The sequence below is a fragment of the Triticum urartu genome, chromosome 2A, assembly GCF_056163025.1.
Source record: "Triticum urartu cultivar PI428250 chromosome 2A, HENAU_Tu73, whole genome shotgun sequence".
Lineage (NCBI taxonomy): Eukaryota > Viridiplantae > Streptophyta > Magnoliopsida > Poales > Poaceae > Triticum > Triticum urartu.
The window spans coordinates 713,162,806-713,173,306 of NC_141874.1; positions in this window are offsets into that span (position 1 = coordinate 713,162,806).

Consider the following 10,501-nt stretch of genomic DNA (forward strand, 5'->3'; position numbering starts at 1 on the left):
CGCCGCTGCCTCCCCCGGGTTCCACGCGCAAGACGATACAATGGACCTCACCGGTGACATGGACGGCGAGCTCGACGATGGTGAGGAGGAGGAGGAGGAGGAGGAGTAGGCGCTCGCGCCGGCAAGGAAAGGGAAAAAGAAGAAGCGGGTGAGGGAGTCCTGGATTAGGAGGTCCTCGGGCGTCCGGGCTATGTAACATGGGTCGGACTAATGGGCTGCGAAGGTACAAGATAGAAGGCTTCCCCACGTATCTGGATGGGACTCTCCTTGGCGTGGAAGGCAAGCTTGGCATGCGGATATGAAGATTCCTTTCTCCATAAACCGAATCTGTACAACCCTATCCCCCTCCGATGTCTATATAAACCGGAGGGTTTAGTACATAGAGGCAATCATAATCATATAGGCTAGACATCTAGGATTTAGCTATTACGATCTCATGGTAGATCAACTCTTGTAACCCCTATACTCATCAAAGTCAATCAAGCAGGACATAGGGTTTTACCTCCATCAAGAGGGCCCGAACCTGGGTAAACATCGTGTCCCCTGCCTCTTGTTACCCTTGATCCTTAGACGCATAGTTCGGGACCCCCTACCTGAGATCTGCCGGTTTTGGCACCAACATTGATGCTCTCATTGAGAGTTCCACTGTGCAGTCGTCGAAAGGCTCGATGGCTCCATCGATCATCTACAACAATGCTGCCAGGAAAGGAGATTTTTCTCCCCGGCTAGATCTTCGTATTCGGTGGCTTCGCACTGCACGCCAACTCGGTTGGCCACCTGGAGCAGATCAACAGCTACGCCCCTTGTCACCAGATCAGTTTTGGAAATCTAAACTATGTCGCTGATATTCGAAAAGACTTGATGTTCCAAGGGTTCGCGGCTCCAACCACCGCTCCGGCCTTAGATCCAGAGCGCGTCACCAGGTCCTAAGACGGGAGTCTAGAGCCCGACGGACTCTCTGCGGCTATAGAGCTCAACACTAGAGAACCGGAGAGGATAGCACCACCGGTAGTCATCACAAAGCCAGGCCCTTCTCCGGACACTAGCTCCGAACCCTCGTATCCGCATCATGCAAGCTCGGCCAGGGAACTTTGGTCCCTGTCCAAACCTTGCTCTTAAATGGGGCTCTAGACTTAATGCGATCCATCGCCATCACGGAGGAACCGCTTCCGAATTGCGCCCAGCCCGGACTAGGGGCTGAAAATAGGGAATTTTACTTCCCACCCACACCCACTTTATAGCCACTGTCGAGGATCTAATCGACATGCTCGACTATGCCTCTGAATACATCAACGGTATGGACGGGGATGCTGGAGAGGAGCAGGCCCAAAACCCGCCGTTCATCGGATGCTGGAAGGCCACTTCCTCATACAACGTGTACATGGTGGACACACCTAGAGAAGACAACGAAAATGATGAGAAGGACCCAGGCGAGGATGAACCTCCCGAGATACCACCGAAACATCGACGTCAGCGGCTCTGCTCTAAATCGCATCACGGAAAAGACAGCAATACCGACACCGGAAACAATGATACTCCAGAGAACGCCGATGACCAAGAAGACCCCATCGAACCAACATCCGAACAGGATGATCTGGAGGACGGGCAAGTCAACCCTGACGAGCAAGCAGGGAACGAAGACTCGGAGGATATAAACTATCTACCACTCTCCAAGGACGACGTGAGCCTCAGCAACGAAGATTTTATCATGCCAGAAGCTTAAAAAAGAAGCCTAAAAAAGCAGCCGAAGCTTCAAGCTGAAAAAGGTCTGCTCAACGACAGATGGACTAATGTCCTGGCAGCCGAAGAATACGGCCTCGAATGCCAAACAAAGAGTTACCCGAAGCGTAAGTTGCTACCCCAATTCGACGACGAGGCGCTGGAGCCCATACCACCCGCGCGTAATGTAGCTGATGGACCCGACCGACCACCATGTGGCTGGGACATAACGGCAACCCAAGCTGAACACCAGCCCGCACCACCTCGCCGTAAAAGCAGAGAAACAACTGCTCGAGGATACACATATGACCTACGACAGGACCTAGAAAATAGAGCAGGTCAGACCAGATCAATCTATGGATCGCGGGGGCTTGCCTCGGTGTGAGAGGACGGTTATCAATCTTGGTGCGACAAGCACAACCACGCCCAGGCCGAAAACCGCATACGGACTTCATCCGAACTGCGTCGTGACATGGCCCGATATAGAAGCGCCGCACACCCCCTATGTTTCAGCGATGAGGTAATGGAGCACCAGTTCCCGGAAGGGTTTAAACCCGTGAACATTGAATCATACGACGGCACAAACAGATCCGGCAGTATGGATTGAAGATTTTCTTCTCCACATTCACATGGCTCGCGATGACGATCTACACGCCATCAAATACCTCCCCTTAAAACTTAAGGGGCCAGCTCGGCACTGGTTAAACAGCCTCCCAGAAAACTCTATTGGAAGCTGGGATGACCTGGAGGACACCTTTAGAGACAACTTCCAAGGCACCTACATCCGGCCTCCAGATGTTGATGACCTAAGTCATATTGTCCAGCAGACCAGAGAGTCCACCAGAAAATTCTGGACTAGGTTCCTCATTAAAAAGAACCAGATTGTCAATTGTCCAGACGCCGAAGCCCTAGCGGCCTTTAAACATAGCATTCACGATGAATGGCTCGCCCGACACCTCGGCCAAGAGAAGCCGAAGTCCATGGCAGCCCTCACAACACTCATGACCCGCTTTTGCGTGGGCAAAGACAACTAGCTAGCCCGTAGCAGTAATAGTACAAGTGAGCCTAGCACTTCGGAAGCTAAGAATAACAACGGCAGGCCCCGACGCAACAAACACAAGCGCCACAGCAATAATGACAATACCAAAGACATGATGTTCAACGTCGGATTCAGCGGCTCCAAGTCCGGTCAGCGGAAGAAGCCATTCAAAAGAAACAGAGAGGGCTCATCGAGCTTGGACCGAATACTTGATTGACCCTACCAGATTCACGGCACCCCCGACAAGGCTGCCAATCATACCAACCGAAGTTATTGGGTCTTTAAACAGGCCGGTAAGTTAAATACCGAACATAAGGAGAAAGGGTCGCCCAGCGAGGACGACGACGAGGAGCCTCGTCAACCGAACACAGGGGGGCAGAAGGAATTCCCCCCCTGAAGTCAAAACGGTAAATATGATATACGTCACTCATATCCCCAAGAGGGAGCGCAAGCGCGCGCTAAGGGACGTCTATGAGATAGAGCCAGTCGCCCCAAAATTCAACCCATGGTCAGCATGTCTGATCACCTTCGATCGCAGGGACCATCCGACCAGTATCTGTCATGGAGGTTTGGCCACACTAGTCCTCGACCCAATCATTGACAGATTCCACCTTACGCGAGTCCTCATGGACGGCGGCAGCAGCCTTATCCCGCTCTATCAGGACACAGTCCGCAAGATGGGTGTTGATCTGTCAAGAATCAAGCCTACTAAAACTACCTTTAAAGGAGTAATACCTGGTGTAGAGGCCCGCTGCACGGGCTCAATCACATTGGAGGTTGTCTTCGGTTCACCGGATAACTTCCGAAGTGAAGACTTGATCTTCGACATCGTCCCCTTCCACAACGGCTACCATGCATTGCTCGGACGTACCGTGTTCGCTCACTTCAATGCGGTCACACACTATGCCTATCTCAAACTCAAGATGCCCGAACCACGTGGCATTATAACAGTCAATGGAAACATGGAACGCTCCCTCCGTACAGAGGAGCACACTGCGGCCCTGGCAGCGGAAGTACAGGGCGGCCTTATCAAGCCGACTATTACATCGGCGGCCAAGTCCCCGGACACTGTCAAACGAGTCTGGACTACCCCACAGTACGACAGTCCAGCTCTTCAAGAGCTCGATTAGCAATTTGGCCTCCATCTCAGCCCCTACCAAATTGTGGAATATGTGCCACGCGTGCATAATTACGCACTAAAGATACCATGAGAAAGGATGGAGGCATAATAAAGATGAAGCCCACAATACGGCTAGACCCTATCCGGACACTCAGATTTCCTTTTTCTTTTTTACCTTTCCAGGTTCCTCACAACCCACATCACCTTTTTGACGGTACCAAGGCCTCTTTTCGAGGCCTATCATGAAAGAACCGATCGATGATCCTCTCGAAGGACAATACACCAAGGGGGAAAAAGCAGCGTAGACGCGTGGCAGAGTACCTATAGGGTCTTTAAAGATCACCTCGTCCGTTTTCAGGACAGATACACAGCTTTCCCTTGTGCTCGGCATGTAAAATAGCCTCGTTGCTTACTTCACTATTTGTATCAATACGTTTTGACGTATCAATCAGACTATAATGGAAACAGTTTCTAGCCCAACCTATGCGGTATTGGCCTATTTCTTAATCTGTGCCTCCCTGTTTTTGTCCGATTGTTGTGTACACCTCGGTACGACTTAAATCGCCAGGGGCTCTATTGAGCCACATACATTTTTTAAACTAAACAAAGTCTGAACACTTTCACAGTGCAATTCGGCGTCCCAATATAGCATTATATGCATCGGCTCTGAATTATGTCTTTGGTCAATAGTTGGGTTTCCCGGCTCCTGTGGTTACTACCTTACGTTATGCTTGTTCGGCTAAGGTAGTAAAGGGAGAACTACTGCTTGTGTTTCTGGTTCATCCGGACAGACACCTCAGTAGAGAAAGCCGAAAACTGACTGTCATGATGCGGCGAGAGCTGGTCAGCTATTCGGTGACAAAGTATAAATCTCTTGTGATTTTTTCCGCATTACGCGACAGGCCGGCCTTCACCCGGCCGAGCATCCACAACACCCTAGTTCGGATAACCGAACAATACTAGGGGTTGTGCCTATACTCCCATTATAAAACTCCAATGGCTAAGTGAGAGCGATAAAGCCATATAGTCCGATTTCCTGGTTCGCTGCACTAACAGCTCCTTCACAGACCAAGTCACTGGGTCAAGTGTGTTTAGGTGCTATCTCGAACACCCATGTACTACCTACGTGGGGGCTGAAGCCGACGACTGGCCAACTCTCAAATGTCGTAAACGGCCGCACAGGAGGAAAATATTTTAAAATAAAGCAATCAACATATCATACATAAGCCTTGTTTCATAATACAGGATTGGACAACATAGGATACATTCATTCAAAAATGATGTCCTTCGAACACTAGCCCCCTACAATGCGGGATCCTTCTAGGACATCATCGAAATACCGCTCCGGCGTGCGGTGCTCTTTGCCTGCGAGCGGTCCCTCGGTTGCGAGCTTGATGGCGTCCATCTTCGCCCACTGCACTTTGATACGGGCGAAGGCCATCCGCGCACCTTCGATGCAGACTGACCGCTTCACGACATCAAGCCGGGGCAGGCACTGACCAGCCGCTTCATGAGCCCGAAGTAGCTGCTGGGTATGGGTTCGGCAGGCCATAGGCGGATTATAAAATCCCTCATGGCCAATCCGGCCACCCTATGCATTTCGGCCAATTGCTTCAGCTGATCGCTGAGGGGCATGGGATGCTCAGGCGCAAGGTGTTGCGACCAGAATATCTTTTTCGTTGAGCTCCCCTCTTTGGCTCGGAAGAACTCCGCAGCACTAGCAACACTCCGGGGCAGGTCCGCAAACGCTCCTGGAGAACTCCAAATACGGGTCAGTAAGATGTATTTTTTCCTCACAAATTTGCTCTACATGTTAAAGGCCTTACCAGCCGCAATTTGCTCCGCCTCCTAGATCTCCCGGCAGGCGTTTTTGGGCTTCAGTCCGAGCCTGCTGAGCACTTTGGAGGGCCTTAGCAAGTTCAGATTTTTGATCCAAAATTTTGTGCTCTAAGGACTCACATTTTCTTATAGCATCCTTGAGCTCTTGTTGGACTTCCTCCACCCTTGACTCATGTCTTAGGCGGGCGGCTCGTTCCTCCTCCGCCTCTTTCTTGGCCTCAGCCAGCGTGCTCTTGAGGGTATCGACCTCACGCGCGTCAGCTATGAGCAAAGTTATAAGACTCATTCAGATGGAAAATTATTGCTGATATTATTTCAGAAGCGTTTGCGGTATCACGTACCTTGCTTATCCGCTAACTTCCGCCTCATCTCAGGCACTTCGGCGGCATGGGTAGCTGACGCCTGCATCGCAGCCTGTTTGGTTCAAATAGATATGTGGGTTAATCTCCTGACTGAGTCAATAGATCCTCTGTTCGGCCTATCCTTGTGAACCGAACATAGTATCAGGGGCTACTACCTATACACATACACTTTTTCTCATATAGCCAAAAGGTATTATATTACGTACCTCAAAGCCTCTCAAAAGGCTAGTATAGGCCTCATTCAATCCGCTTTTGGCGGACTGAACCCTTTCAACCACCGTACCCATAAGGGTACGATGTTCTTCTACAATGATGGCACTCTGAAGTGCTTCCACCAGAGTTCCGGCGCCTCGAAATTGACAAAGGTCACTGGTGGGATTTGTGCACCCCCTTCTTTCGAAGGAGGTTGCCCACCTGATTCCGGAGCCGTATAGGTCTCTGGAATAATATTCGGTTGGGGGACGAATTGGGCATGGCCCCCGTCGTCAGTCTCCATGGGGGTCGATTCCCCCATGTTTCCGGTAGCAAGGATATCGCCCTCTGGCGCCACCGTGGCAGCTCCCCGCACCTCCCCCTGACCCGGAAGGGTCCTTTGGGACAACACTTCGGCATTATCCGTAGCTTTGGGAGAGGAGGCCAGCGGAGGCGACCCGCTGTCCATCACGTTCGGATCCAGCGAATTCCCCGAAGATGAGGATTGCTGGGGGAGGACGCGGGCCGGACTATAGCACGTAATGCAGTATATTAAGATCACAAAGCGGAAAGCCGGATAGATTATATAAGTACAAGTACCTTTGGGGGTACTTAAGATCCGGCCAGGGGCTTCGGCCTAGGGCGCCATTCATCAGCATCTGATTCGAAGCCATCCATGAGGGAGATTCTCCCTTTCTTGGATGCCTCCGCCTCCAGATCCGCGGAAGCCCCCCTTTTCTTCTTCCCCCCATAAGGGGAGATGTACTCTCTTCCTCCTCCCATTCATCTTTGTCAAGGGAGGAGTGGGTCTCGGTGTGTTCGTACACTACGTCCGAAGCAGCTTTATAGCGGAGGCCACTTTTGGCCGCCTTGCCCTTCTTCTTGGCCCGCTTTTCCGGTGCCTGATATGGCGCCGGAACCAACATCCTCGTTAACAGAGGGATGGCTGGGTCTTCGGGTAGTGGAGCCGGACAGTGAATCCGCTCCGCCTTCTTTGTCCAGCCCTGTGGGAAGAATGGAAAGCTTAGTAAACCCCTTGGATTTGCAAATAATAAAGTTATCATAAAAACTTATGGGAGATGATGCGTGAGTACAGTCGAGGCTGAGATCCTCGGTCGTTTCTGGCCACGTCTTTTGGGTCTTGAACAGCAGCTTCCACATGTCTTCGTGCTCCATGCTGAAGAATTGCCGTAGGGTCCGGGGACCGGCCGGGTCGAACTCCCACATGTGTTGAGTCCGGTCTTGGCAGGGGAGAATCCGGCGAAAGAGCACTACCTGGATTACGCTGGCAAGTCTGGTATTCTTGTCTACCATACTCTTGATGCGCTTCTGCATCATCATCACCACGTCGTATGATGCCCAGTCCAGGCCCTTGTTGAGCCAGGATGTCAGCCGCAATGGAGGCCCGGACTTGAACTCGGGAGGAGCGGCCCATGTCGTGCGTACGGCACAGTTGGATTACCCAAACCCGTATTGATGAAGATCCCGAGATAAGAGGACGTGTCAGCGGAGTCTGCGTCTCGAAACGTGAAACGGGAGATTGAAAAGTGATTCAAAATAATAAAGAGGCCAGACGTAACATCTCACCAGCAAAAACTGTCAGTAAAGACATATCATGTTTTTTGATTAAGTATTATGCCCTTGTGGTAGCGATATTGTGACTGTTAAACAAATCCAGACATAGTTCTTGTTGATCAACTACTTTGGAGTATTCGAAGGACGACCCGCCTTGCAATGCCGAAGACAATCTACGTCGGATACATCGTCATTGAAGCCTGGTTCAGTGGCTACTGAGGGAGTCCTGGATTAGGGGGTCCTCGGGCATCCGGGCTATGTAACATGGGCCGGACTAATGGGCTGCGAAGATACAAGATAGAAGGCTTCCCCCCGTATCCCGATGGGACTCTCCTTGGCATGGAAGGCAAGCTTGGTGTGCGGATATGAAGATTCCTTTCTTTGTAAACTGACTCTATATAACCCTAGCCCCTTCCGTTGTCTATATAAACTAGAGGGCTTAGTCCATAGAGGCAATCATAATCATACAGGCTAGACATCTAGGGTTTAGCTATTACGATCTTGTGGTAGATCAACTCTTGTAACCCCTATACTCATCAAAGTCAATCAAGCAGGACGTAGGGTTTGTTGGAGAACGTAGTAATTTCAAAAAATTTCCTACGCACACGCAAGATCATGGTGATGCATAGCAACGAGAGGGGAGAGTATGATCTACGTACCCTTGTAGATCGACAACGGAAGCGTTTGGTTGATGTAGTCGTAAGTCTCTACGGCCCGACCGATCAAGCACCGAAACTACGGCACCTCCGAGTTCTAGCACACGTTCAGCTCGATGACGATCCCCGGACTCCGATCCAGCAAAGTGTCGGGGAAGAGTTCCGTCAGCACAACGGCGTGGTGACGATCTTGATGTACTACCGTAGCAGGGCTTCGCCTAAGCACCGCTACAATATTATCGAGGACTATGGTGGAAGGGGGCACCGCACACGGCTAAGAATATGATCACGTGGATCAACTTGTCTCTCTAGGGGTGCCCCTTGCCTCCGTATATAAAGGATCCAAGGGGGGGGGGTGCGGCCGGCCCTAGTAGGAGGCATGCAGGAGGAGTCCTACTCCTACCGGGAGTAGGACTCCCCTCCCTTTCCTTGTCCAAGTAGGAGAGGGGGAAGGAGAGAAGGAAAAAAGGGGGGCGCCGCCCATCCCTCCTTGTCCAATTCGGACTAGGGGGAGAGGGGGCGCGCGGCCTGCCCTGGCAGCCCCTTCCTCTTCTCCACTTTAGGCCCATGAGGCCCATTAACCCCCCGGGGGGTTCCGGTAACCCCCCGGTGCTCCGGTTTTATCCAAAACTTCCCCGGAACACTTCCGGTGTCCGAATATAGCCGTCCAATATATCAATCTTTACGTCTCGACCATTTCGAGACTCCTCGTCATGTCCGTGATCACATCTAGGACTCCGAACTAACTTCGGTACATCAAAACTCATAAACTCATAATATAACTGTCATCGAAACCTTAAGCGTGCGGACCCTACGGGTTCGAGAACAATGTAGACATGACCGAGACACGTCTTCGGTCAATAACCAATAGTGGAACCTGGATGCTCATATTGGCTCCTACATATTCTACGAAGATCTTTATCGGTCAGACCGCATAACAACATACGTTGTTCCCTTTGTCATCGGTATGTTACTTGCTCGAGATTCGATCGTCGGTATCCTATACCTAGTTCAATCTCGTTACCGGCAAGTCTCTTTACTTGTTCCGTAATCCATCATCCCGCAACTAACTCATTAGTCGCAATGCTTGCAAGGCTTATGTGATGTGCATTACCAAGAGGGCCCAGAGATACCTCTCCGACAATCGGAGTGACAAATCCTAATCTCGAAATACGCCAACCCAACATGTACCTTTGGAGACACCTGTAGAGCTCCTTTATAATCACCCAGTTACGTTGTGACGTTTGGTAGCACACAAAGTGTTCCTCCGGCAAACGGGAGTTGCATAATCTCATAGTCATAGGAACATGTATAAGTCAGGAAGAAAGCAATAGCAACATACTAAACGATCGGATGCTAAGCTAATGGAATGGGTCATGTCAATCAGATCATTCAACTAATGATGTGATCCCGTTAATCAAATAACAACTCTTTGTCCATGGTTAGGAAACATAACCATCTTTGATTAACGAGCTAGTCAAGTAGAGGCATACTAGTGACACTCTGTTTGTCTATGTATTCACACATGTATTATGTTTCCAGTTAATACAATTCTAGCATGAATAATAAACTTTTATCATGATATAAGGAAATAAATAATAACTTTATTATTGCCTCTAGGGCATATTTCCTTCAGTCTCCCACTTGCACTAGACTCAATAATCTAGATTACACAGTAATGATTCTAACACCCATGGAGCCTTGGTGCTGATCATGTTTTGCTCGTGGAAGAGGCTTAGTCAACGGGTCTGCAACATTCAGATCCGTATGTATCTTGCAAATCTCTATGTCTCCCACCTGGACTAGATCCCGGATGGAATTGAAGCGTCTTTTGATGTGCTTGGTTCTCTTGTGAAATCTGGATTCCTTAGCCAAGGCAATTGCACCAGTATTGTCACAAAATATTTTCATTGGACCCGATGCACTAGGTATGACACCTAGATCGGATATGAACTCCTTCATCCAGACTCCTTCATTTGCTGCTTCCGAAGCAGCTATG